General features: G+C 42.7%; 1 long non-coding RNA gene across 5 annotated transcripts; it reads right to left on the bottom strand.

The window, feature by feature from the left end:
• Nucleotides 1–1,066: 1,066 nt before the first annotated feature.
• Nucleotides 1,067–27,492, bottom strand: LOC135314776 (uncharacterized). Of its 5 annotated transcripts, none has more exons than XR_010374261.1 (5): nucleotides 27,431–27,492; nucleotides 27,098–27,208; nucleotides 16,040–16,153; nucleotides 5,986–6,081; nucleotides 1,067–3,982 (listed from the first exon to the last, which is right to left on the bottom strand). It is a non-coding gene; the product is annotated as an uncharacterized LOC135314776 (long non-coding RNA). The 5 variants fall into 5 exon arrangements; XR_010374260.1 differs by lacking the exon at nucleotides 27,431–27,492 and adding an exon at nucleotides 24,738–24,853 and having other exon boundaries at nucleotides 27,098–27,298; XR_010374263.1 differs by lacking the exon at nucleotides 27,431–27,492 and adding an exon at nucleotides 24,738–24,853 and having other exon boundaries at nucleotides 27,169–27,298.
• Between the last annotated feature and the right edge of the window lie 36 nt (nucleotides 27,493–27,528).

Below are 27,528 nucleotides of genomic sequence, written 5' to 3'. Positions count from 1 at the left end.
TAAGTTCAAAAGCAGGTCAAAGCAGCACTGGTGTTCATCTGAAAAATATTTTAAATCCAAGTTTTCTGTCAGAAAAGTAAATCCAGCTAGAGATGTAAGAGCAGAAGATGAAAAATACAGTGTCTTTAAAATATATCACCACATGAGCCCTGAGGACATCTAAATCAATGGTAGTACTGGCAATATGAAAAGCATTCAGTAATTCAAGCACTCTGGGTCATATATCAGCCTTAACTACAGATAAAAGTTATCTTTCCTTTTCCGACTTGATCACTAGAGCAGCATTCTGGTTAAAAACTCATCTGATACGTTTTCTTATAAAACACAATGTAGGTCTCAAGTGACTACTGCACAACTAAGCAGTTCAGAAAATAAACAGCAGATTCCTCAAAAGACACATTAAGAGTGATTCGGTGTCCACAACATGCCTCCTGCAGGCCTCTGACACCAGCCTCACTTCATATTTATTCCCATCCTCAGGTGTAGTATGAAGTTTTGAAGACCAGGAGACAGACAAGTGGTATAGTTTCAGTCTTCTCCACCGCTGGCCTCATCAAGCCAGCCATTTCACAGACCCCAATGCTTCACACACATCCAGTAGCTCTGAGGAGAGCAGACACCTCCAGAAACTCACAGATGACTAAACGATGAGCAGCAGAAGCAGCTAAGTGGGAACTTTGTATCTCTCCTTCACTTTTCACAACCTGCAGCCTAACTGCACTGGAGCCCTGATACTCCCACGCTTGAGGGGGCACCTCCCCTGCTGGCTGTGCTGCATGGCATGGCAGGGGCAGGCAGCACCCTCCCCTGCTGAGGGACTCCCGCTTCACCTGCACAGCAGCTGGCCCTGGGACACTGCTGCAGTTCGGTAACAGAGACAGAACAACTGTCTCCACTACACTGTGTCTCAACTCCCAGGCTGCAGTAAGACTTAAATACTTACCTGGTCAAGGTTCAATTTGCCTTTTCTTTTTCTTTACTCACCTATATAGTGCAGCACATCATCGCTCTGTTGTTGCATGCTCCCCAGTACTGTTTGTTAAGGACAGTTGTTTGTTAAGAACATTTGTTAAGGACCATTGGCCTTTTTAACCAATTTTAAATTGAGTATACCTTACCCAAACACCTCATTGAAGGATGAACAAGAATTTTTATTGGTCTGTAGTAAAGTTTAAGACCACTTCCAAGAGCTTGCACGTAGCAGGTCAAAGAAAGAAGTATCTAAACTACTCTAAGCTGCTCAGAAGTTTCCTCAGGAAAAAAATTTCAGAGGTTACAATTAATTTAGTTGACAATGTTCTGCAAAGCTTGAGTTTGGGTTTTTGTGTTTCAGGGTGTGTTTTTGTTGTTGTTGTTTTGGATAGGTTGGTTTGGTTTCTTTGCTGTATTTAAATGAGTGAAGTTTCAAACATAATTTCCTTTGTGCACAGACATGTTGAGTTTAGAACTTTTGGGGTTTATTTTTCTCCAATTTCACATCAGCAAGGCTACTAAATTAAACCTAATTCTCTTGAAAATTAAACATCTACAGAAATTCCCCACTCGTATCCAGATGCAGGTGAAACTGGTTTTGCCTTATTAGCTCCCTTATATTTCCTTTTCACATGTGAAGTCAGAGGCTCAAGCTGACTGCTAAAATGGCAACATAACACCCCTTTACCTTTTTACATGCCTCACTTCTGTTCTTCACAGTGCAGGTACATACCTCTTTCACTCTATTCCCTTAGGATATTTAGTTTTAGCACCTTCGCCACAACACAGAGGGATTAGTGTTTAAGCATACAAGATGCCAGCTCTCCACTCATGGCTGGAGCCCACTGCAGGGCCAGCAAGACCTGATCAACCCCTGCATGTGCCAGAGCAGCACTGCAACTTCCTACTGCCTGCCTTTGAAAAAAGATTTTACACCATGACAGGTAACTCTTTAGCAAAGTTCACCTCAAAACCTCAACCTCAAGTGTTAAAAAAGAAAAGCTCTTAAATGATAAAAGTTATTACATTTAATCCCTTTGGGGGAAGTGGGAATGATTTTGTGATTAAGGACCTACTGTGGGGCTCAAGAGAATTAGTTCAATTCTGAGCTCTGAAACAAGCTTCCAGGTTCCCCTGGGAAAGCCTAGGCAATCTCCTATCTCGCATGGACACCGGCAGGGTAGTTTATAAGTGAATGAAGCCCTCAGACATTGTAGTATCAACGACCAAATAAATGCATAGGTAGGAGTTAGGTGGGCTGCAATAATTTTGAGAACTAGTTTGCTATTCAAAGTGGGCGCTACCATTACACTATCACCACAGCAATCATACTTACATTTTTAAAAACAGATATTAGAGTCTTAAAAAACAATAAGTTATAATATAACTTCCTCTTGGGCTGACAGCTAGTTTCCTAATGGTTTTAGCTAACGCATTAAGTGAATGAAAAAAGCTCCAAGATAAAATTAAGTTGGCAGGCCTTTTAGAAAGATACCACTTAGTTCTCAAGCACAGGACTATTTTCCACAGTTTGCACTGCAGGAAAATTTTGCTCAATTAAGATCTACAGTTGGTAATGTTTCCTGGTAAAATTAAATTTATGAATTGATTTACTTCATAGAATGAATAAATTCAATAATGAAAACACATCTGACAACAAGTTATGATAAAGCAAGTCAAGCAAGCACTATCAGGAAAACAACACTGAAGTCACTGTGTAACCTTCTAGACTAAGTACTCTAATACACAATCCACAGTGAAAGCATTAGACAGCCTGTCTTGCAAAAGGAAAGAACAAAATTATGTAATTACTCTGATATACTGATAAGCACACGGATTAGTCAGTTCTTCACTATTCACTACCAGCAGAAACGTTCCCCTTCGATTATGAAAAGCAGCTGTCATATTTCTGGTATGGGTACGTGTAAAATAAAAACTACTTCACATTTTTAAAGACATTACAAAAGTACTGTGCCTATTATGGTTGCAAGTAGTACCTATGACATATGTAATGCATTACAGAAGTTACTTTCAGTAACTTGATGTGTGCTTCATTACATCTAAACTATTTTCTCTATGAAAGTAATTGCCTCTTTCAGAAGGTGGAAAAATCCACAAAAATTTTTAAGAAAAACTGTTTCTAGCAATGTTTCTTTATGTTCTCTCTATAAGCAATAACTTATCTTCTATATTAACTGTTTTTGCAGGGTGTATTAAATGTATTTATTGTATTAATAATAATAAACATGTATTAAATTCAAGTATACTTGATATTTCAGTAGAATGGCTGCTAAAAATATTTTTTAAATCTGGTATTTGATTGGCTTGTATGTAACTACAGATTAAGGTGGTTCCTTACATTAAGTAACTTGACTGCTTTTTTAACTACAGTTATTTCTATATTTTCCTTAATTTTCCCATTGTTATAACTTCAAGTTATAATGGAAAAGAAACAGTTGAAAATACAAAAAACCCCAAACCCAAGCAAATTCAATATTCAAGAGATCAACATAAAACTGTTTCAAAGCTGTCGGTTGTTAGGTGAGCAAGTAACACCAATAATTCTGGTTGAAGGCTGAAGTCAGTCCCTTCACCTTCATCTATCTATAAGGTAAAACGCAAAAACAACTGATGGGACTTTCCAGGAATTTAGAAAAACTCCATCCATCCCATCCAACATCCACTGAAGTCCAGGTCTGACCAGACCTGCCCACAGTCAGATGAAGTTGAACCACAAGGTGAAATTGGTGACAACTGCATAAACCAGGTAACTATTTTGTGACTGTTTAGCAGCTTCTAATTTAAAATTACAAAGGTACAACACAGATATTCATTAATATTTATTTTAATACAAAAGCCTTCTTAAATTTTTCGGAAGTTCTCACAGGCTGGAGTGTGACAGAAGATGCGATGCAGGTGTGGTTAGAGTACTTCTACTATTGCCAATGGTGTCAACAGTGTCTTCTTAGTTAAGCTCCCCATTGGTGCTGTACTGGTTTAACATGAACAGCTGTGACAAAAATATGACAAATACTGTAAGACAGTTGCAGTGTCTGTATCCGTCACCCTCCCCGCACCTACTTATATCTAAAAATCAATTCCCTTCTTCCATCAGTGAAAGGCTAATTGCCATCTCAATTTTTCATTTTACTGTATTCAAACCTAATTATTTGCTATAAGCTTTTGATCGTTCCATGTCCTCAAATAGGTAATCTAACTTCTCACTTCAGTGCAAAATATCCTATTCTTTTTAAGTATCCTGCATACTGGAAGGCCCTGTAAGGGCCAAGTGTAAAGCTAACATAATCCTCTAGCTAATACTGTGCTGCAGAACATTTAAAATGAAAGTATATGTCCTGTACTAATACCTGATGCAAAATCATGTATACCTGTATTACCACTGATGGGCATGTGCCTCACCAGTTCTTGTTCCTTCCAGGCAATGTGTTTCAATATGAACTGGCCACACACTTCCTCCTCACATATAACCTAAATCATCTCTATTACAAATTACAGCAATTACTTATTACTCTACCTGCCATGAACACAGAAAAAAGTTCTCTCCTCTTTATAACCTTAAGAGAATCAACCCATGCCAAGAGGAAGAACTATGAAAAGAAACCATGATTCCTCTAATAATCTTTTATGGTTCTGATAACACCTTTCAGATTATGTCAGCTCCCAGCTGCCATGCACTCTTGGGTAACTCTCCATAGCACTGTATGCCTAATAAGCAGTAAAAACATCCACTTACATTTCTCAACTAGAGAAGCACATAAGTATATTTTTATATATTATATTTTATATGTCTGTAAGATAAAGGGACCACCAATTACTCACACATTTAACCATCATGCTTCACTTCTTAAAAAGGCTGAAAAATACACTCAAAGCAACAATTGACATGCAAATCAAATCTATGTGAAATGTCACTTGCCTGCTCCTCTCTAAGCGTTGACTTTCTACTGAGTACAAGCTCAAGCTAACTCTAAGCCCCTTCCCTCCTCTCCCTCCACTTGAGACCATGGCTAGTCCAGAACCTCTGTTCTAACACAACTGCTAACTTACTGGCCAACACCAAACAGCTCACAAGCACAGAAAGCAGCTCTGACAGGCACTGTAGCTAGATTACCAGAAACCATTACCTGCAACAGGTATCAGTCACCATGGGCCTAATCCCCTTTTAAATTAGTGGAGAAAATTGTTTTCAGTGTCTCATTTTCCTTCCCCGCCGCCACTACATGTCTACAAAAAACAAAGGCAAAGCCCTACAGAAAAGCTAACTAGCCTTCCTACAGGCCAGAAGGTATTTCCCTCTCAAGGTCTGCAAACCTGCAAGGAGGGCACATGACTGCTTAGCTAAAGTCAAAGTACTTCATTTAAACTGATTGTGATTTACCTTTTCAAATCTACTCTCAGTGAACTATGGGGATGCAGAAAATTATTTTTCCCCCTACCCTGGAAGAGTTTAAAATGAGAACTTTAAAATGGTGATGTAAGAAAATTAGTTATTTCCAGTCATGCTTTTGTTTGTTTCTCCAGTTGTCTTTTCCCCATTAAAAAAAAAAAAAGATTTAAATCAAGAACTATGCATTCTTATTTTTATTTTACATCTACAGCAATATCTAATAATTTTTTCTACTTAAGAGTATTTAAAATTTCAATTATAAATTACATTATTGTGTTTCTACTGTGAATAACATTTCATTTTCTTGGATGACTACAGTAACAACCTCACAGGCATCTATGTGGTAAGCACCCTGGTTATTATGAAAAAGCCAAAGAAACCCACTGGACTTGTATGGTTTAGAAAGCAGTATCTAAGTATTTCAATATAGAAACAGTACCCTTCAGGCGAAGACTGGCTTTGAAGATGGCTTTTTTTTTCATTATTTAAATGGAATAAAGTTCTCCTGCCAGAACAAATGTATGATTGTCGGCATCAGGAAGGTTTTAACTGGAAGTAATTTACAGTTATTAAACCAAACAGCTATAGAGCTTTATCACTCTCACCTGGCATTGGCAAAAGGCCAAGTGTCCCTCCAAGCAGTGGCCATTTCACAGGCTGGTGTCAAGAATATCCCAGAAGTCCAAATCCTTTAGCAGGTGCTAAAAGAAGAGGAAGAAGATTATCCATTGATCTGACAGTCCTGATTGGAAATGGTTTTTGGTTTTTATTGTCAACTGTTTTAAAGCCAACAGTAAAATCCACTTTTATTTGCAGATGACACACTCTCAACTGTGAGGGTCTAAAAACACCAGGCTTAAGAAGCACTAGTTACCTATCTGAAAACAAGTATAGAAACAAGCACTGCAGACAAAGCAGTGACACCACACACCAGCAGCTACAAATGCCTTAGCCTTTATCAGTCATAGTGCCCTACCTTAAAAGACGTACAACCACTGAGCTACAAGTATAAGCTCCCTGCATGTATTTAACAGAGCACGCTGACCTGCAGTGTTACTAATCTTAGCATGAGCAAGCTGCGAAGTAAAACTCTCCCTGATATTAATGTTAACCTGCACAAGCAAGTTAAAACGCAAACTGACAAATAAAGTACAATTGGTATGGGAAATTAAAGCCAGATTTTGTTTCTGAGGTTTTGTCATGACAAACAGATGTCATCTGAGTCTGGTTCTAAGCAAGGATTTAATCCATGTCCATAATGTAGGTCACTAGTTCTGATATAGTTTGTGCCTAGCATCCATTCCAAGAATCAGACTGAGCACTAACATTGATAGCTGTCAGGAGTGTGTGTACCTGTGGTTTCTTTCTACACTACCATTTAGTAAAAGAAAATAATCCAATTAAGCAGGTGTCACAATTTTTGCTGACTTCCCTGTTTATTTCAACCATTAAAGCAGTATTTAATTTACCACAAAGCACCATGCTCTAAATCTATGCACCCAAGAATATTCGTGTTTAAAACCTGAACCGCCTTCACCATTTCAGCTGCCCTTTTGGCTTTCAATGAGTTTCAGTAACTCAAAAGAATTGCAGCCAACTTGGTAACTAAAAAAGAAAGCTTTGTAGAATGGGAAAAGTTCACAATGGGAAGAAAAAAAGTCTTTCTGAAATAGTCAGGTGTTCACCTCAACCCATACCAACTTCAAAAAAATGCAAGGACAGTAGTTGAATCTTATTTCAGACTAAGGACATGAAAGATGAGCTTTATATTTTTATGCTTTTATAATGTTAGAACAAATTGATTTTTAGAGAAAGAATAGTATACTCCCCTACTCTCCTATTCTTTCACATAAAGTTTGGTCTGAAAATAGCATGGCTGAGTTCCAGACTTTCAACTATTATTTGATCACTGCCAAATATTTGCAAGTTCAGATTTTCCACATCCCACCCATCTACTGGATTGTAGCTAGTGTAGTATCTACTATGTTTTCTTCTACTTTCATGACTGAATGTACTGTGGCAAGTGATCCAGTCAGTCATGAAAACAGAATGAATTACTTTGAAATACAAAACTGAAACAGTATTGGAAGAAGAGCCCCTGACTGTCTATCACCCAAATGAAGGTTTAACCCGAGGAAGGGGTGACTGGCCTAAGACAGCAATTCTGCTTGGCAGTGCAAGAGGTGGAGGTTTACTTAAGGTGTGGCTGGCAATGCTTGTACATGCCCTTGCATCCTCATGACACGTCTTCAACTTCAGTTAAAGGAGCAGTTAAAGGAGTTTGTTCAACAAGCCTTAGTTTAAATGAACAAAAGTGGTACGCAATTCTTCAAAAGACATTAAGAGCACAAGGAGAAGCTTGCAAGAATCTCACTATCCCCTTATCACAAGCGGATCTAAGAATTGTCTTTGGAGTAGCTCTTAAGATCAAAATGGGACAGATATTCCAAGTCTGTAATTTACATATGTGGCTGAGTTTTTCTTTTCTTTTAAAATCTAACATAACATCTCTAAACTTTTTAATTAAAAAAGTTCATATACCATTATATTACTGAATTAGGTTAAACCAAGAGTTGCATTCTGCTTAATGGACTGATGGATATCACTAACTCAAATCCATTTATGCATACAGTGTTATTAAAACTTAAATACTCAACAGCATTAGCAGGTGATCAAATACTCACTTTGCAACCATAACCTGTAACAGTAATTGCCCATTAGGGGACTTGTGTCTATGTGCTTATAACATATCCAGTTCTGTGAAGAATATATGCACTCTACTTTAGAATACACATGCCCATTAATATACACACTGGCATATTATACATGAACTTTTGATCTCTTATGCTTATAATTTATTTACAGATTATTTACATAGAATGTACCTGAGCTTATTTACATCAGATTTAAAAAATGCTTGAAGTTGTATTTCAGTGGGAAAAAATATTAATACCTTCAATCATCTCTTTTCTGGTCTTTGCGTAGTCATTTACTGAGTTTAACTCCACCTAATCCAAGTATTTCCTTGCACTTGACAGAAATATGTCCAATGCCCAGAGGCACACTGCGTATCTCACAGCTCCCATGCTAGGCAGTTGTCTACCAGATCAGCTGCCTTGTGTGAAACCCTGGTACGCTCCTGTTGCTCACACTCAGCAAATATATTCCCAAAAGCTTTACCCAGAAGAGCCAGTGCATCCTCCACAGGCATGTTATGATGCACCACAGAGAAGAGATAGCTGGCTTTATCAACCTTGTGTTTTCATCTACTTCACATACTTACCAAAAGCTATATATAGCTGTTAAGTCTGTGCAACATAATTGAGTGAGATTTCTAAAGCCTTCAGTTCAGTATTGATACAGCCCTCTTGCAGCCTCAGAGGTCAGTTTTGATTTGGCAGCAGTATACAAACTTCATTTGAAATGTAAGTGAAAAGTTGTAATTTCTCCTTCTCACTATCAAAATATTATTGGTCATTCAAGATCTAAAGCTAAAACTGAGATAAAGATTCCCAATTCCATACAAAGACTTTCACAAACACCTACACCTGAAATAACAGGAATTAGTACAGATTTTTTATTAATTTCAGAACTTTTTCTAGCTAACTGGAGAACAGGGCAGTTAGATTCCCTCCAGAAGAAACTGCCTTTACACTGTTGTGTTCTTGATAAAAGAAATGAAGCAAAATTTGTAAAAATTTGTAAATTTACAATTAAAAGTTCTGGGATAAATACAGATAAAAATTTTAAAACTTCCTAACATTAATTTGAATTGAAACTGGCTGTAGACATAAAAAATAACAAGAAAGGGTTCTTCAGACATGTCAACCATAAGCAGAAAAAGAAGGAAAACATAGGCCAACTGTTAAACAGAAAAGGAGAATTGATCACCAATGATGCAGAAAAGGCAGAGGTCCTCAACATCTTCTTCACCTCGGTCTTTACCAGCACTGTTGGGTCCCAGGCTTTGGGAACAAAATTGCCAATTGAACCAAACACCGACCCACCATCGGTGAAGGAAGAGTTAGTATATGAACTACTACAGGAGCTTGACCCCCACAAATCAATGGGCCCTGATGCCATCCACCCAAGGGTGTTGAGAGAGCTGGCTGACATCATCGCAAGGCCGCTCTCCATAATCTTTGAGAAGTCATGGAGAATGGGGGATGTCCCAGAGGACTGAAGGAAGGCAAATATTACCCCTATCTACAAGAAGGGCTCGAGGGAGGATCCGGGTAACTATAGGCCCATCAGCCTTACTTCAGTCCCTGGGAAAGTTACGGAACGAATCCTCCTGGGGGCCATCACAAGTCAAATGAAGCATGCAATTGGGAAAAGCCAACACGGCTTCACTAAAGGCAGATTGTGCTTGACAAACCTGGTGGCCTTCTATGACAAAGTGACTGGCCTGGTTGACATGGGGCGGGTGGTGGACATTGTTTACCTGGACTTCTTCAAGGCCTTTGACACAGTCCCCCATAGTCTCCTCCTGGAGAAATTGATGTGTTATGGCCTAGACAAGTGGTCTGTGCAGTGGGTGGGGAACTGGCTGACAGGCTGCACCCGAAGGGTGGTGGTAAATAGCTCTTTCTCAAACTGGCAACCTGTCACAAGTGGAGTCCCCCAGGGATCGATATTGGGCCCAATGTTATTCAACATCTTTATAAGTGATCTGGATAATGGCATCAAGTGTAGCCTGAAGAAGTTTGCTGATGACACCAAGTTGAGTGGGGAAGTAGGCACTCCAGAAGGGAGAGCTGCTCTGCAGGGAGATCTGGATAGGCTGGAAGAGTGGGCCAGCAAGAACCTTATGAAGTTCAACAAGGAAAAATGTAAGGTCATGCACCTGGGAAAACATAATCCAGGAGTGCAGTACAGAATGGGATCCACCTGGCTGGAGAGCAGCTCTGTGGAAAGGGACCTGGGGGTCCTGGTGGACAGAAAGCTCAACATGAGCGAACAGTGTGCTGCTGCAGCCAGGAAGGCCAACAGGATGCTGGGTTGCATCAAAAAGGGCATTGCCAGCAGAGAGAAAGAAGTCATCATCCCACTCTACTCAGTGCTTGTCAGGCCACACCTGGAGTACTGTGTACAGTTCTGGTCCCCGCTGTACAAAAAGGATGTGGACAGGCTGGAAGGGGTCCAGAGAAGGGCCACCAAGATGATCAAAGGACTGGGAAGCCTGCCATATGAGGATAGGCTGGGAGAACTGGGTTTGTTCAGCCTTGAGAAAAGGAGGCTCAGAGGGGATCTCATCACCGTGTACCAGTACTTAAGGGGTAGCTACAAAGAAGATGGAGACTCCCTTTTTACATGGAGTCACATGGAGAGGACAAGGGGGAAGGGACACAAATTGCTCTTGGGGAGATTCCGACTGGACACCAGAGGGAAATTTTTCACAGTGAGGACAGTCAACCATTGGAATAATCTCCCCAGGGAAGTGGTTGACTCGGCCGCGTTGGACACCTTCAAGAGTCGTCTGGACAGGGTGCTGGGCCATCTTGTTTAGACTCTGCTCTTCCTAGAAAGGTTGGACTAGATGATCCCTGAGGTCCCTTCCAACCTGTGATTCTGTGATTCTGTCAATTATTACGTGAGTGGTGCATACCTTTTATGCTATTTAAGCAGCAATCCAGGACAGATATTTAATCACTTCATGTATTATGAATTATTAGAAGCTAATTCAGTAAACTCTTTCAGTGTGTCTCATTTTAACTAGGTCAAATTCTGTTACCAAGGAGTGCAATGAATCAACATTTAAAATTTGAACAGGTTGAAAGAAATTTAAACTGCAGTTCTGAATGAAGACTATTTTAAGTGACATCTCCCAGACAAGCTAAACTTTCTTTTGATAGAATAATGAAGCATGATTACAAGAGGAAAGTGCTACATTGGGATGTTCAAGAATATAAAACCCATCATTTTTAACTTGGAGTGCATGTGTGATATTGGACTTCTGTAAAGTATATTATTTCCACCACAAGACCAGGTTCTTGTAACAGATTTTCTATAATTCTAGCATATTGCCTTGAAGAAAAGAGAAGTTAGTTATATACAAATAAAGTCTGTGTCATTGTTTCCCATTGCTGTGCTGCTGTTGCCATCTTGTATGTACCAGAACCCACAACCATCAAGTCCAGTGTTGTGATGTTTAAAATACCCCACAAAACAGTGTTTCATTAATCAGATACACTTCCTACAATATCAGGAAGTAACTGTCATCTCCACTTCAAGCCACACAGAAAAATTTTAAATTTGTCAAAGTATAGTAGGAATCTGGAATATACATAAAAGGAAGTTTTTTACCTAGTGATTCCTGCTTGATCATGTTTTAGTGCTAGATTTGAGAATGAAATACCCTAACTATTGAAATTATTTATATTTAGCATTTGTTTCTCTCTCATCATCCGAGTATACTGGAAATATACAACTGAAAAGAACATAGTCAATTATGAACTATTAGACCAGCATTAGTGTAATGTTGTTAGTAGCCTGTTTTTTTTAAAAAAAATACTGGAGATAGAGGGCACAAAAATTAAGAGTAGTGATCCATATGTTCTCAGCATAGATGTTAAACATTATCTTTTAAGATTTTTACTGATATCTTGATTTTAGTCTTTTAGACTTGGAAGATCACACTTACTGACAGCAATATGGAGAGATGAAAGTCACAAGCTCCATTTGCTCCACCACCAAGAAAAAAAAAAGCTTGCTAACACTGATCCTGAAGTTACCAGTGGGACAGCAGAAAATCAAGGAAGATCTATGGCTTATTTTTCATATACTGTAGCACTTTTTTAAACAGTTCTAAAAGTGTTTCATTCACATATTAAAGCAATATATTTGGGCTTAAAACACCTGAAAACAAATTGATTTGTCAGCTTCAGTTATCACAGAATGGTAGGAGGTGGAAGGGACCTCTGGAGATCATCTCATCCAAGCCCCCTCCTTGAGCAGGCACACCTAGAGTGGGGGCACAAGACCGTGTCCAGGTAGGTTTTGAATGTTTCCCGGGAAGGAGACTCCACAACCTCTCCGGGCAGCCCCTTCCAGTGCTCCATCACCCTCACAGTAAAAAAGTTTTTCCTCATATTCAGGTGGAACTTCCTGTATTCCAACATGTGCCCCATGTCCTGTCACTGGGCACCACTGAAGAGAGTCTCGTCCCACCCTCTTGACACCCACCCTTCAGTTATTTAGAAGTATTGATAAGATCCCCCCTCAGCCTTCTCTTGTCCAGGCTGAACAAACCCAGGTCTCTCAGCCTTTCCTCATAAGAGAGAGGCTCCAGTCCACTGATCATCTTGGTAGCTCTCAGTTGAACTTGCTCAAGCAGTTCCTGTCATTCTTAAACTGGGGAGCCCAAAACTGGACACAGCACCCCAAATATGGTCTCATTAGGGCAGAGTAGAGGGGGAGGATAACCACCCTCAACCTGCTGGCCACACTCCTTTTACTGCACCCCAGGGTACTGTTGGCTGCCTTGGCCACAAGGGTACACTGGTGTCTCAGGGTCAACTTGCTGTCCACCAGCACTCCCAGGTCCTTCTTAACAGAGCCGCTTTCCAGTAGGTCAGCCCCCAACATGTACCAGTGCATGGGGTTGTTCCTCCCCAGGGGCAGGACTTTGCACTTGCCCTTGTTGAATTTAATGAGGTTCCTCTCAGCCCAGCTCTCCAGCCTGTCCAGGTCTCGCTGGATGGCAGCACAGCCTTCTGGTGTATCAGCCACTCCTCCCAGCTTGATATTATCAGCAAACTTGCTGAGGTTACACTCTATCCCATCATCCAGGTCATTAATGAATATGTTGAACAGGACTGGACCCAGCACAGACCCCTGGGGAACACCACTAGTGAAAGGCCTTCAACCAGACTGTGCCCCATTGATCATGACCCTCTGAGCTCTGTTGTTCAGCCAGTTCTCAATCCACCTCACTGTCCACTCATCTAACCCACACTTCCTAAGCTTACCTATGGGGATATTATTGGAGACGGTGTCAAAAGCCTTACTGAAGGTGATAGAAACCACATCCGCTGCTCTCCCTTTGTCTACCCAGCCAGTCACACCATCATAGAAGGCTATCAGGTTGGTCAAGCATGATCTTCCCTTGGTGAATCCATGTTGACTATTTCTGATAAACTTCTTGTCCTCTACATGCCTGGAGACGACTTCCAGGATGAACTGCTCCATCACCTTTCCAGAGGTGGAGGTGAGGCTGACTGGCCTATAGTTTCCCAGGTCCTCCTTCTTGCCCTTTTTGAAGATTGGAGTGACATTTGCTTTCCTCCAGTCCTTGGGCACCTCTCCTGTCCTCTGCGACCTTTCAAAGATTACGGAGAGTGGCTTGGAAAGAACATCCTCCAGCTCCTTCAGCACTCATGGGTGCATCCCATTGGGGACCATGGATTTGCAAGGATCCAGTTTGCCTAGGTAACCTCTAACCCAATCCTCCTCAACCAAGGGCAAGTCCTCCTTTCTCCAGACTTCCTTGCTCTCCCCTGGGGGCTGGGATCCCTGAGGGCCAGCCTTAGCAGTGAAGACTGAAGCAAAGGTGGCATTCAGTAACTCTGCCTTCTCTACATCACCAGGGCCCCTTCCTCATTCAACAGTGGGCCCACTGTAACCCCAGTCTTTCTTTTACTGCTGATGTATTTGAAGAGGCCCTTCTTGTTATCCTTGACATCCCTTGTCAGATTTAATTCCAAGTGGGCCTTGGCCTTCCTCATCACATCTCTGCATACCCTGACAACATTCCTATATTCCTCTCAAGTGGCCAGTCCCTTTTTCCACATACTGTGAACTTCCTTCTTCCATTCCAGTTTCTCTAGAAGCTCTTTGCTCATCCATGTGCTTCTCCCAGCTCCTCTGCCTGACTTATTCCTCCTAGGGATGCACCAATGTTGAGCTCAGAGGAAGTGGTCCTTGGATACTGACCAGCTCTCTTGGACCCCTCTGCCTTCCAGAGCCCTAGCCCATGGGATTCCTCCTAGCAGGTCTTTGAAGAGGCCAATGTTGGCCCTTTTGAAGTCCAGGTTCGTAATCCTACTTGTCACCCTGCTTCTGTCATGCAGGATCCTGAACTCCAGCACCTCACTGGAGCAAAGACTACCCCCAACTCTCGCATCCTCAACTAGCCCTTCCTTGTTTGTTAGTATAAACTTGAGCAGCACATATTATTTTAAATTATTTTAATTTTTTTACTTCATTATTTTTAATTGTTTCAAAAAATTAGAAGTCACTTTACAGCCTGCTCTGATTATCCCACATGATCTTTGCATTTCAGGCACATTAATCAACCCAGCTGAAGCAGCTGTAGTCCTTCCTATATGGATTTAAAGTTTCTCTGCTACTGACTAAACATTTCAATAGAGCACTAAACCATGATAGTGGCAGAGAATTTCCATCGCACATTTAAAGAGATTATGTAGCACTACACTTCTGCAACACCCCATGAACTGAACCAGAAGATCTCTGGTGTATTCCCAATCCTACCTAAGTATCAGAAGGGCATATCTCAGTGGAGGTCAGTGAGGAGGAAGGGAATTAAGTATTGCATTTACAGCACCAGAATTCAATACAAAGAAAAGCAACTGTCTCAGCTTAAAATAATTTTGTTGATTCTGTTATTAGAAGATGTGTGAAAGCAGAATATATGGTCTACATGTCCTATAAGTTTAAAATGGATTAAGCATATCAGAAAGTGATACCAATAACAAATTTGGTATAAAACACTTTGCTATGGGAAGAGAAAAATGAAAGTTAGATTATCAAAGCAGCAATAAGGAATTCAAAGGAGCTATGGTTTAGATTTCTAGTTCTCCAGATAGTCCTCTTACAAGAAGAATAAGTCCTGTGTATCTGAGTGGTTAAGATCTCCATATTCAAGTTGACCCAGCAGACCTCCAGAAGATAAACAGCAATATAATGAAAATGAACTCTTTTACAGGATTAGACACATTTGTGATAAAAGTTTGCCTTCTGTTTAACAGAATGTTACTCTAAGAATTCATTTTTCCAAAGTGTGCTTCCAGTTTTGCTTGAGGTATAAGAACCAGACACTAGACAAAATGAAGTTCTGTACACTTGAAAGTCCTTTTTATATAGCCAACTTCCATTTTTCCTTCTGTTGGCAACTGTGAATTAATCTTTCACACTAGAAAGATACCTGGCATGCACCAAAACCTGCAAAGATTACTCATGCAGAAGTAGTATCCAAAACCACTTGTAGTATGTCTAGATTAAGAGACCACAAAATCCAAACAAATTCTGCAAGGTGGCCTTTAAAACAGAAAAGAGAAATTATGAGTGGATTAAGATCACACTTAATTTTTATATGTTAAGGATATAAAAAATATTTTTATACATTTACAACTATTTACATAATTAAAATATATAAAAATAACTATATATAATTTTAAGTCAATTTTATTAAGAACGTTGTCAGGTCCCTCATGGCTGTCATGCTCCAAAGCCTGGCAGATGCATAAGAAATCTTAGGACTAATTAGAAGTATTAAGGAGATCCAGAAACATTATAGAGGCATGATCTTCAAACATTATCTACATATTTGCAGGGTCACATTTCTGAACTGGGTTACACTTATCTATGTAATTACCATCTCTGTAACAGAATTAGCTGAAAAAATCTTAAGAGACCTACTTTTGCTCCTTGCTGATGGCAACAATGACAGTCAGAAGGTGTTTCATTCTTTCTGCATCTGTTGGTAAAACTGCAGGTATACCTCCTCTTGACAATCATCCCTGGTGCAGTCACCTGCAACCAAGTGAAAAATCAGTTAAACAACAGCAGACTGCAAAGCAGTATTAGAACATCACCAAGTCTTCACTACTTCACCATTTAACAATACTGTCAAAAATTATAAAAACAGTTCTTTGAAGCAAGGGATTTTTCCCACCCTTTTCTTTTTCCCCTGAGGAAGTTTGTTGCAGACATGCAAGAAGGCATAAGAAACATGATTAAACTTGGCTGCAGACTTCTCAGAATTAATCTACTGAGAACAGCCCATCCTCCTATTCCAACCCACAGAGAATTATTTTTTTCCAATTCTGTCGTGAACTTTCTCCCATTTTGATGCTGGGACTCAAATCTCACTCCAAGGGAAAGCAGTGAGAGACTAGGAAAAGCCACCACACTGCTTTTTTTTTTGCTATAGCCAGACACTAGGGGCTAAATTGAAACATTTTTCAGCTGTGTTACAGAACACCTTTCCTAAATACCTTAAGAGCTATGTTGAAAAAATACCTACACTGGACACAACCCAGTGTAGGGGTCATCAGAAATGAGCTGCCTATCTCCAACATCCAATTTTTTTTGATCTGTAAAATACACTGTGCTAGTTTTGGCTGAGAAGGGGTTAATTCTCCTCACCGTGGGGGGTCGGCTACCTTCCCAACTCCCCACCCTCTACCACGAGGCCGTGGGCTGGGAGGGGCAGGGCCATGGTGGGGGCGGCTGACCCCGACTGGCCAATGGCAGGTTCATTCCATACCATGTGGCATCATGACCAGTATATTAAGGGGGGGGCAGTCTGCCACTTGGCAGTGGCTACGTTGCGTGTGGTTTGTTTCAGCGGTTCATTCCCACCCCTCCACCCCCCCCCCCCGGAGGTTTTGCGCCTCTCGTTGTTCTCCTTTACGTTGCATTTCTGTTGTTGTTTCTTTTAAGTTTAATTATTAAACTGTTCTTATCCCAACCCATGAGCATTACCCTTCTGATTCTTTCCCCTATCCCACCGGTGGGGGAGTGAGTGAGCGACTGTGTGGGGCTGAGCTGCTGGCTAAACCACAAGTCTTTTTTGGTGCCCAACGTGAGGCTCAAGGGTTGGAGATAATAACAGCTGCGGGTCTAGTGTTGGTTTGTTTAGTCTGCTGTGTTCTGCTGTGATTAGTAACGTTTTGCCTACGAGATTTGTTATACAAACACTCGTTTTCAGCTTTATCTGGTATTTGGGGTTTTTGCTGAAACAGTTACTGTACTTTGGATACCACCTCGTTGAGGCAATTAACAATTATACCTCCTCCTCTGAGAGACTTTATATGGAGGAAATACAGAATAGTATCTTTGCAACTTTCTTCTATGATGTCTCTGCCTCTACTACAACAACGTTTTTGTATCTTGAACATCCTTGGGTGGTTAAGGTGCACTTGTTAGTTTTTGGGCATGTTGTTTTGGTTTTGACTAAGCAACTTAAGAATATCACCCAGAAATATCCCCAAGGCTTGATAGTTACGAGTGGCAGGGCATGTGGGATAGCATGGGCAAATACCTAGGGCAGTGGGCACCCCCAGTGTTTTGGAGTTTCACCCCTGAACAAGTGCAGAATCCTGAAAAACTAGTAGAATATTTGGAGAAAGTATGTTGTTACGCTGGGAACTCCAGAGAGACACAGATAACTGTAATGTGCTGGGGCCTGGCCCATGCGTACCGAGCCCTGCTCAACAGTATTCAGTGCTCCCAAGGGGAAGAGAAGGTCTCTGGATTGAAAGGCAAAGTGACTGGCACTGCGGCCTCTCAAACCCTCACGACAAGTACTGGAGCTGGCTCAGATAATCAACCTGTGCCAGTATCAGTTGCCCCATACACAAGATGAACTATTGGAAACGGACGTCAACTCGTTTAGAATGGGATGATGAAAAAGCAGGGCAGTCACAGGGAGAGGAGGAAGAAGTCATAAGAGACCACCTGATCCCTGTCCTTGGGTGAGTTGCGAGATATGCGAAAAGATTTCAGCCGTCATTCAGGTGAGCACATTGTGACCTGGCAGCTCTGATGCTGGGATAATGGGGCCAGTAGCCTGGAATTAGAGGGAAAAGAAGCCAAACAACTGGGATCCCTTTCTGGGGAAGGGGGCGTTGACAAAGCAATTGGGGAAGAAACCACAAGCCCTCAGCCTCTGGAGGCTACTCCTGTCTGGAGTGAAGGAAGGGTATTCCTTTAAAGAAGATATTACATATCGCCCAGGAAAATGGACAACCATAGAGAAAGGCATCCAGTGTCTAAGGGAATTAGCTGTGCTTGAGGTGATTTATGGTGACCGGGACGATCAACGGTCATCCAAAGATCCAGATGAAGCTGAGTGCACACGACCCATGTGGCGGAAGTTTGTACAGAGCACACCATCTTCGCTTGCAAACTCATTGGCAGTAATGTCCTGGAAAGATGACGAGACACCAACGGTGGCGGAGGTGATTGATAGACTCTGGGATTACAAAACAAATATCTCTTCCTTGCTAGGCTCTGCTGTGGAGAAACTATCCCAAGAGGTCCAGCAACTCAAAGAAGGTATGTCCTGCTCCCCACCTCTACAGAGTAGTGTCTCAGCTGTTAGGAATAAGCGTCCTTTGGCTCAAAGGAGGGGATACACACCATGGGCCACCCTATGGTTCTACCTGCGTGACCACGGAGAGGACATGATGAGGTAGGATGGCAAGCCTACCTCGACCCTACAGGCACGAGTGCATGAACTGCAAGGAAGAACAGTCACTCAGGGAGGCTCTTCCAGGAAAGCTGCTGCTCCAATTTCCAGTGATCCAGTCCCCAGACAGAGGAGCAAAAGTGCTGATTTTATTTCTAAGCGTAATAGAGGGACTCTTGATTCACATTTACAGGAAGTGAGTTGTGACTGCCATGATCAAGATTAGAGGGGCCTTGCCTCCAGCCACATGGAGGAAAGGGATAACCGGGCTTACTGGACTGTGTGGATCCGATAGCCTGGCACGTCTGACCCAGAGGAGTATAAAGCTTTAGTGGACACCGGTGCACAGTGCACCTTAATGCCATCAAACTATATAGGGGCAGAACCCATCAGCATTGCTGGAGTGACAGGGGGATCCCAAAAGGTAACTGTATTGGAGGCCGAAGTCAGCCTAACCAGGAATGAGTGGCAAAAGCACCCCATTGTGACTGGCCCAGGGGCTCCGTGCATCCTGGGCATAGACTACCTCAGGAGAGGGTGTTTCAAGGACCCAAAAGGGTACAGGTGGGCTTTTGGTGTAGCTGCCTTGGAGACAGAGGAAATTAAACAGCTGTCTACCTTGCCTGGCCTCTCGAAGGACCCTTCTGTTGTGGGGTTGCTGAAGGTCAAAGAACAACAGGTGCCAATCACCACCACAACAGTGCACCAGCGGCAATATCGCACCAACTGAGACTCTCTGATTCCCATCCATGAGCTCATTTACCAACTAAAGAGGCAAGGAGTCATCAGTAAGACCCACTCACCCTTTAACAGTCCCATGTGGCCAGCACGGAAGTCTAATGGAGAGTGGAGGCTAACAGTAGACTATCGTGGCCTGAATGAAGTCACTCCACCATTGAGTGCTGCTGTGCCAGACATGCCAGAACTTCAGTATGAACTGGAGTCCAAGGCAGCCAAGTGGTATGCCACAACTGATATTGCTAATGCATTCTTCTCAATCCCTCTGGCAGCAGAGTGCAGGCCACAGTTTGCTTTCACTTGGAGGGGTGTCCAGTACACCTGGAATTGACTGCCCCAGGGGTGGAAACACAGTCCTACCATTTGCCATGGACTGATTCAGACTGCACTGGAACAGGGAGAAGCTCCAGAGCACCTTCAATACATTGATGACATCATCGTGTAGGACAACACAGCAGCAGCAGTTTTTGAGAAAGGAGAGAAAATAGTCCAAATCCTTCTGAAGGCTGGCTTTGCCATAAAACAAAGTAAGATGAAGGGACCCGCACAAGAAATCCAGTTCTTAGGAATCAAATGGCAAGATGGATGTCATCAGATCCCAATGGATGTGATCAACAAAATAGCAGCCATGTCTCCACCAACTAGCAAAAAGGAAACACAAGCTTTCTTGGGCGTTGTGGGTTTTTGGAGAATGCATATTCCACACTACAGTCTGATCGTAAGCCCTCTCTATCAAGTGACCTGGAAAAAGAAGGATTTCAAATGGGGCCCTGAGCAACGACAAGCCTTTGAACAGATTAAACAGGAAATAGTTCATGCAGTAGGCCTTGGGCCAGTCCGGGCAGGACAAGATGTAAAAATTGTGCTCTACACCGCAGCCGGGGAGAATGGCCCTACCTGGAGCCTCTGGCAGAAAGCACCAGGGGAGACCCAAGGTTGACCCCTAGGGTTTTGGAGTCGGGGATACAGAGGGTCTGAAGCCCGCTATACTCCAACAGAAAAAGAGATATTGGCAGCATATGAAGGGGTCCGAGCTGCTTCAGAAGTAATTGGTACTGAGGCACAGCTGCTCCTTGCACCCCGACTTCCAGTGCTGAGCTGGATGTTCAAAGGAAACATCCCCTCTACACACCATGCAACTGATGCTACATGGAGTAAATGGGTTGCACTTAGCACTCAGTGGGCTCGAGTAGGAAACCCCAGTCGCCCAGGAATCTTGGAAGTGATTATGGACTGGCCAGAAGGCAAAGATTTTGGAATATCACCAGAGGAGGAGGTGACACGTGCTGAAGAAGCCCCACTGTATAACAAACTGCCAGAAGATGAGAAGCGATATGCCCTGTTCACTGATGGGTCCTGTCGCCTTGTGGGAAAGCACCGGAGATGGAAGGCTGCTGTATGGCGTCCTACACGACAAGTGGCAGAAACTGCTGAAGGAGAAGGTGAATCGAGCCAGTTTGCAGAGGTAAAGGCCATCCAGCTGGCCTTAGACATTGCTGAATGGGAAAAGTGGCCAGTGCTCTATCTCTATACTGATGCCTGGATGGTGGCAAATGCCCTGTGCGGCTGGCTGCAGCAGCGGAAGCAAAGCAAGTGGCAGCATAGAGGTTAAACCATCTGGGCCACCACATTGTGGCAAGATATTGCTGCCCGGGTAAAGAACCTGGTTGTAAAGGTATGTCATGTGGATGCTCACGTGCCCAAGAGTCGGGCCACTGAAGAACATCGAAACAACCAGCAGGTAGATCAGGCTGCCAAGGTTGAAGTGGCTGAGGTGGATCTCGACTGGCACCATAAGGGTGAACTATTTCTAGCTCGATGGACCCATGACACCTCAGGCCATCAAGGGAGGGATGCAACATACAGGTGGGCTCGTGATCGAGGGGTGGACTTGACCATGGATGTTATTGCACAGGCTATCCACGAATGTGAAACATGCGCTGCAATCAAGCAAGCGAAGTGGGTAAAGCCTCTGTGGTATGGAGGACAATGGCTGAAATATAAATATGGGGAGGCCTGGCAAATTGGCTATATCACATTCCCACAAACCTGTCAAGGCAAGCGCCATGTACTTGCAATGGTAGAAACAACCACCGGCTGGCTGGAAACATATCCTATCCCCCACGCCACTGCCCGGAACACTATCCTGGGTCTCGAAAAACAAGTCCTGTGGCGACATGGTACTCCAGAGAGAACTGAGTCAGACAATGGGACTTATTTCTGGAATAACCTCATAGACACCTGGGCCAAAGAGCATGGCATTGAGTGGGTGTATCACATCCCCTATCACGCACCAGCCTCTGGGAAAATTGAACAGTACGATGGACTGTTAAAAACTACACTGAGAGCAATGTGGGGGTGGAACATTCAAGCACTGGGATACACGTTTAGCAAAAGCCACGTGGTTAGTCAACATGAGGGGGTCTGCCAATCGAGCTGGTCCTGCCCAGTCAGAAACCCTACATACTGTTGAAGGGGATAGAGTCCCTGTAGTGCACACAAAAAGTATGCTGGGCAAAACAGTCTGGGTCATTCCCACCTCAGGCAAAGGCAAACCCATTCATGGGATTGCTTTTGCTCGAGGACCTGGGTGCACTTGGTGGGTGATGCGGGAGGATGGAGAAATCCGATGTGCGCCTCAAGGGGATTTGATTTTGGGCAAAAACAGTCAATAAACTGAATGGCACAATGCAAACTGCTATATAATATTGTGTGTCACCTCTGTGTTGTATCAATGATATCAGAGTACGAGCCTCCCAATCCATGGAAGATAAACTGTGAAACAAGCAAAGTGCAGCAGTGATGGAACGATGACTGACTCGGTATGCAGCAACCCAATGCCACACACACCATCTCTCCCACCCTGAAAGACTGATACGACAGATGGAGCCCAGAGTCATGGACTGGGTGAACTCAGTGGACATTTTAATGGACATTTTACAGGGAAGGTCCATGAACTAAGGGAATGATGTCTGTGTATTATGTTAAAGGATGGGAAGGGGAGGGGTGGTGGTTGGTAAGGTTGTCTTGGATGATATGGGACCTGGGCATGGTGTAAATGGCATGGAATAAGGGGTGGAGAATGTGCTGGTTTTGGCTGAGAAGGGGTTAATTCTCCTCACCGTGGGGGGTCGGCTACCTTCCCAGCTCTGCCACATGGCAGGGGGCTGGGAGGGGCAGGGCCATGGTGGGGGTGGCTGACCCCGACTGGCCAATGGCAGGTTCATTCCATACCATGTGACACCATGACACATGCGGGGCAGTTTGCAGCTCGGAGGAGGCACAGCATCAGGTCAGCGGGCGGTGAGCAGCTGCGCCGCATGCTGTTTGTTTTGGCAGGTAGTTCCCCTCACCCCTCCCGGGTTTCACACCTCTCGTTGTTCTCCTTTACATTGCATTTCTGTTGTGGTTTCTTTTAATTTTAATTATTAAACTGTTCTTATCCCAACCCATGAGCGTTACCCTTCTGATTCTTTCCCCCATCTATTGGTGGGGGAGTGAGTGAGCAACTGTGTGGGGCTGAGCTGCCGGCTAAACCACAACATACACGTACAGCTCTTCCTCACAGGATGTTTTGTACATCAAGATATTTGTGGGCAAGCATTCGTTCTCCTCTCTTGAGGAAAGTGTGGTATTTTCACACCACTAATTCTCAAACACAAACCATTTCTAGCTCCTAGTTCCCAGTCACATATCATGTCTCACAGCCCCTCCCCAAATAAACGGACACGCATGAGCTGGAGCCCTGCTGTGACAGCCTGCTCTACAGCCTCAGTGTCAGACAAGCCAACCAACTGCCAGAAAAGATGATGCTGTAAAACAAATCAATTGGAATTTTGCTTTGGTGCAAATGTGGTAGTAATACAGACCATGTACTACCTATTGTAATCCACACCTTCCATTTCTGCTCATTTCAAGGACTGGCTGAATTTTTAAAAAGCTGAACATGGACATACAGCATTCTATTGGCATGACCTTGTCAAAACAAATTAAGAGGCAAAAACACCAGGAAAAACAATTGTCACATTCTGATAAATATTTCTCAGGAATTATTAGCCTTCACAATCTTCCTAGCAATCTTAACATAGGAATAAAGCAATGAACATAGTTCTAGGTCTATTGCTCACTAACTTACCTGTGCAAAAAAAATAGGTAGTTAATCAAGCAATATCCCTCTTGTACCTTCTTGGAAGAATTCACAGACTGAGTACAGGTAAATCCATAAGTGATCCTGCAATTCAATTAGCAATTGTTCTTCCCACATGCGACAACATTCACACATTCATTAACTTGTCCTAGATATCATGGGATTAACAATTTCTTTAGATAGTGGCAGAAAGCTCTTACATAAATATTCTTCTCTACTGTGAAGGGAAGTACCTATATATTTTTGCCATCGAGTTCTACCAGGGATTAAATTTATTTCTCACATTCCTACACTCAGCTTCTATTATCCCAGTCCCCTTTTATTGGGCAGATTTTCCCATACAGCCAATGGAAATATGGGTCTCATTGTCAAAACCTTTCCCCCCTCCACCACAGGAATCTATTGTAAGCAACATGAATTCTTAAAGTATCTGCCTTCACTGAAGTTCTAGCATAATGGCCTGTGATAAACATCTACCTGGTCTACTGGGAACCCAAGAAACCCCTAGTGATACACAAAAATGCTGCAGTAGAAAACCAGACCAGAGATTACCTTCACCTAATCCTAGTGTGGCCTGTAATGCAAACTCCTCAGTAATGGGCTCCTGCCATACTCCAACATTTCAGGCATTTGCTGGATTGCAGCCACATATCTGAATGCAATGCATGTTCCCAAGTGTGCTGCCAGCTTTCCCTGGGACATGGTACTTTTTATCCTACTGGCCATGACAGCCTTTTTACTGCACGAAGAATGAATCATTATCAGCTTCCAGAGACCACAAAGTAGAAAAATGCTTATTCAACAATCTGCACCACAATTCTTGTGAGCATCATTCAGCAATTCAAGCCTCAACCTGAATCCCAGATCCAAAGAGTGGTACCTCCTAAAGACAACCAAGGAGTTACGATTTTTCTATAATGATTTAAGGCTACCACCACTAGACCTTGAAGGGTCACAAATGGATATCATGAACTTCAGTCAACAAGAGATGAAAGCACATGCTCTAAGAAGGGATAGGAGCTAGCTACAATTCTTACCGTTTTAGGAGTACTGGTATCTTGAACCTTCTTTCCCTGACTATCACTCATATTGCTGCCCAAATAGCTCTTCAAAGCTATGGAGAAATCTCTGTTGAAATCTATTTTGTGCTTTCCTAGAAGGGTAAAAGGCACATAAGCCTGGTACTATGTTTCAACCTCAGATTTTAAATAATTTAGCCTTCTTTAGAAGGCTACCTTCTTCAGCATAGAAACTTTTCACTTACAAATCTAAAGACTTAATCAAAATGAGAATATTTAAAACAACTGCCAAAATCATTAGCTACACTTCAGAAAAACCCCATGGAGAAATTACTTCAGCACACCACCTACATCGGACATCTGTGGACTAGCCAGCTAAATTGCTGAAGTGAGTATATCTCTTACTAAGGTCATTTTGCTCTTGAAATTAAAGTATCCTGTTTCGAAAACCACTCTCATACTTTGGATTGTAAGCACCTGCAAGACCTTTGGTAAGCAGACAAGACAGATTGGGTGAGAGAAAGCCTTATATTACATCCCTACTTTTTTAATACCTATGTATTTGAAGTACATTTTATATCCATGTATTGAAGGACAGGGAAATGCTTGAGCAAGTCCAACTGAGAGCTACCAAGATGATCAGTGGACTGGAGCCTCTCTCTTATGAGGAAAGGCTGAGAGACCTGGGTTTGTTCAGCCTGGACAAGAGAAGGCTGAGGGGGGATCTTATCAATACTTCTAAATAACTGAAGGGTGGGTGTCAAGAGGGTGGGACGAGACTCTCTTCAGTGGTGCCCAGTGACAGGACATGGGGCACATGTTGGAATACAGGAAGTTCCACCTGAATATGAGGAAAAACTTTTTTACTGTGAGGGTGATGGAGCACTGGAAGGGGCTGCCCGGAGAGGTTGTGGAGTCTCCTTCCCGGGAAACATTCAAAACCCACCTGGTCGCAGTCCTGTGCCCCCTGCTCTAGGTGTGCCTGCTCAAAAATTTTTCTGACCAGCATTTTTTTGTTGTCTAAACTAAGAAGTCCTGAATATGGTCTCCCCATAAAATATCCCAGTAGTTCTGTGGATAAGTAACACTTCGCTGGGAAAATGAGAGGGAATGAAGAAAAAAGGACACATTCTTGATAAGATTTTAAGCTTCCAAAAATCTACTTAGAAAAGGAATATAAAGCACTAAACACTATTCTCATATCATTAAATGTAAATTAGGATAATACTCTTCAAATTACTTCTGTAGTTACTCCAATAAACAGATTATTAAAAATACAGGATTAATAAATTCAAAAAGACTGGTTTTTAACAGCGTTAAACATTAACAGTGACTCTGAAGTACCATGTTTCCTCAAGAGGAAGGCAATGTTTAGAGGAAAATGAGCAGGAGAAGGCTGGAAATGCAATCAAACTAAAAAACAAGTGACCCATCCTAATTATCTCTGATAGCAGATGCTGCTAACAGATGCTCTCACATTATGCTCAAAGTACAGCTATGAGAACCAGAAATAGATACCAAAGACGCTACACCCAAAAAGATGCACCCCTTGCACCTCAAAAAGAGGTACTTGGGATATCATTCTAGGCTGACAAAGCACATGTCTTCCAATGACCTCTGCAGTATGAAGCAATCCAAGTGTACACTAGGCCCTCTTGCTTAAGTTGTTAGTTTTAAGGCTTCACAGGTGTTGGCAGAAAAAGATATCAAGGATAGATGCACTAACCCTAAGAAATGGATTATTCAAGTCATAGTTGTAGTATGAGGACAGTTACATCATCTTGTCTCACTTACCTTAGTTAGTCTCCAGTCAATAGGATTGTACAGAAGAGAGTAAAAGCTACTTGGAAAAAATCAGGGAAATAAAAGTATTTTGAACTGCTCAAGAAGTTTTACATTACAAACAGGAAAGGAATTACAATTTACTTAAGTATCTCAAGGGTTACTGCTCCTGGAATTTTCTTCCTGATGTAGGTTCAGCTTTTAAGTGTCACAAATCATGAAAGCTTGAATAAAAACAATTTTAAGATAACTGTATCTGTTCAGAAGTAAACCTAAAGGCTAGAGCAAGATAAAACAGATTAGCAGATCTGCACATCAACAAATTCAGATATAAAGGAGCTAGGCAAAACTGTAATAAGCTTGACTCATAAAGACTCTAAAGACAATACCATGCTGTTATCTACATTCAGTAGCCCATCACCAAAGCAAAAGTAACTTAAGACTTTTTAAAGGACACATTTTTTTAAAATTACATTTAAGACCAATGAGAACAAAATGACCATAAACAATATTTTTACTTTTTGAGTTTCCTTTAAGAAAGCTTTTTTACACAATTAATGATCTGCCCACACACCACAACAGGAAAGAAACCATACCCCAGCCCACCACAGAAAGCACTGCAGTTCTCGCCAGCGGCTTGTACAGGACAGCAACACAGAACACTTACTGAACCACAAAATATTAATGCAGCCTCCAGCATCAGTTAGCTGAAAACAGACGACAATGCACACAGAGCCTCAGTCCCTAGAGAACTCACTGTCAGTCCCATGAACCTCACGGACCGCAAAGCGGCTCCAGCCCACCCCCACCCCCACCCCCACCCCCACCCCCACCCCCACCCCCACCCCCACCCCCACCCCCACCCCCACCCCCACCCCCACCCCCACCCCCACCCCCACCCCCACCCCCACCCCCACCCCCACCCCCACCGGTCCTCGGCTCCACGCTGCGCCGCCACCGCCCTCAAATGGCTGGGGCCACGCCCGAGCTGCGCCCCTTCCCTCTCCATAACCAATGTGAGACGCGC

Source organism: Phalacrocorax carbo, chromosome 8 (assembly GCF_963921805.1).
Source record: "Phalacrocorax carbo chromosome 8, bPhaCar2.1, whole genome shotgun sequence".
NCBI classification, from domain to species: domain Eukaryota; kingdom Metazoa; phylum Chordata; class Aves; order Suliformes; family Phalacrocoracidae; genus Phalacrocorax; species Phalacrocorax carbo.
This window is presented reverse-complemented; position numbering and strand designations above follow the sequence as displayed.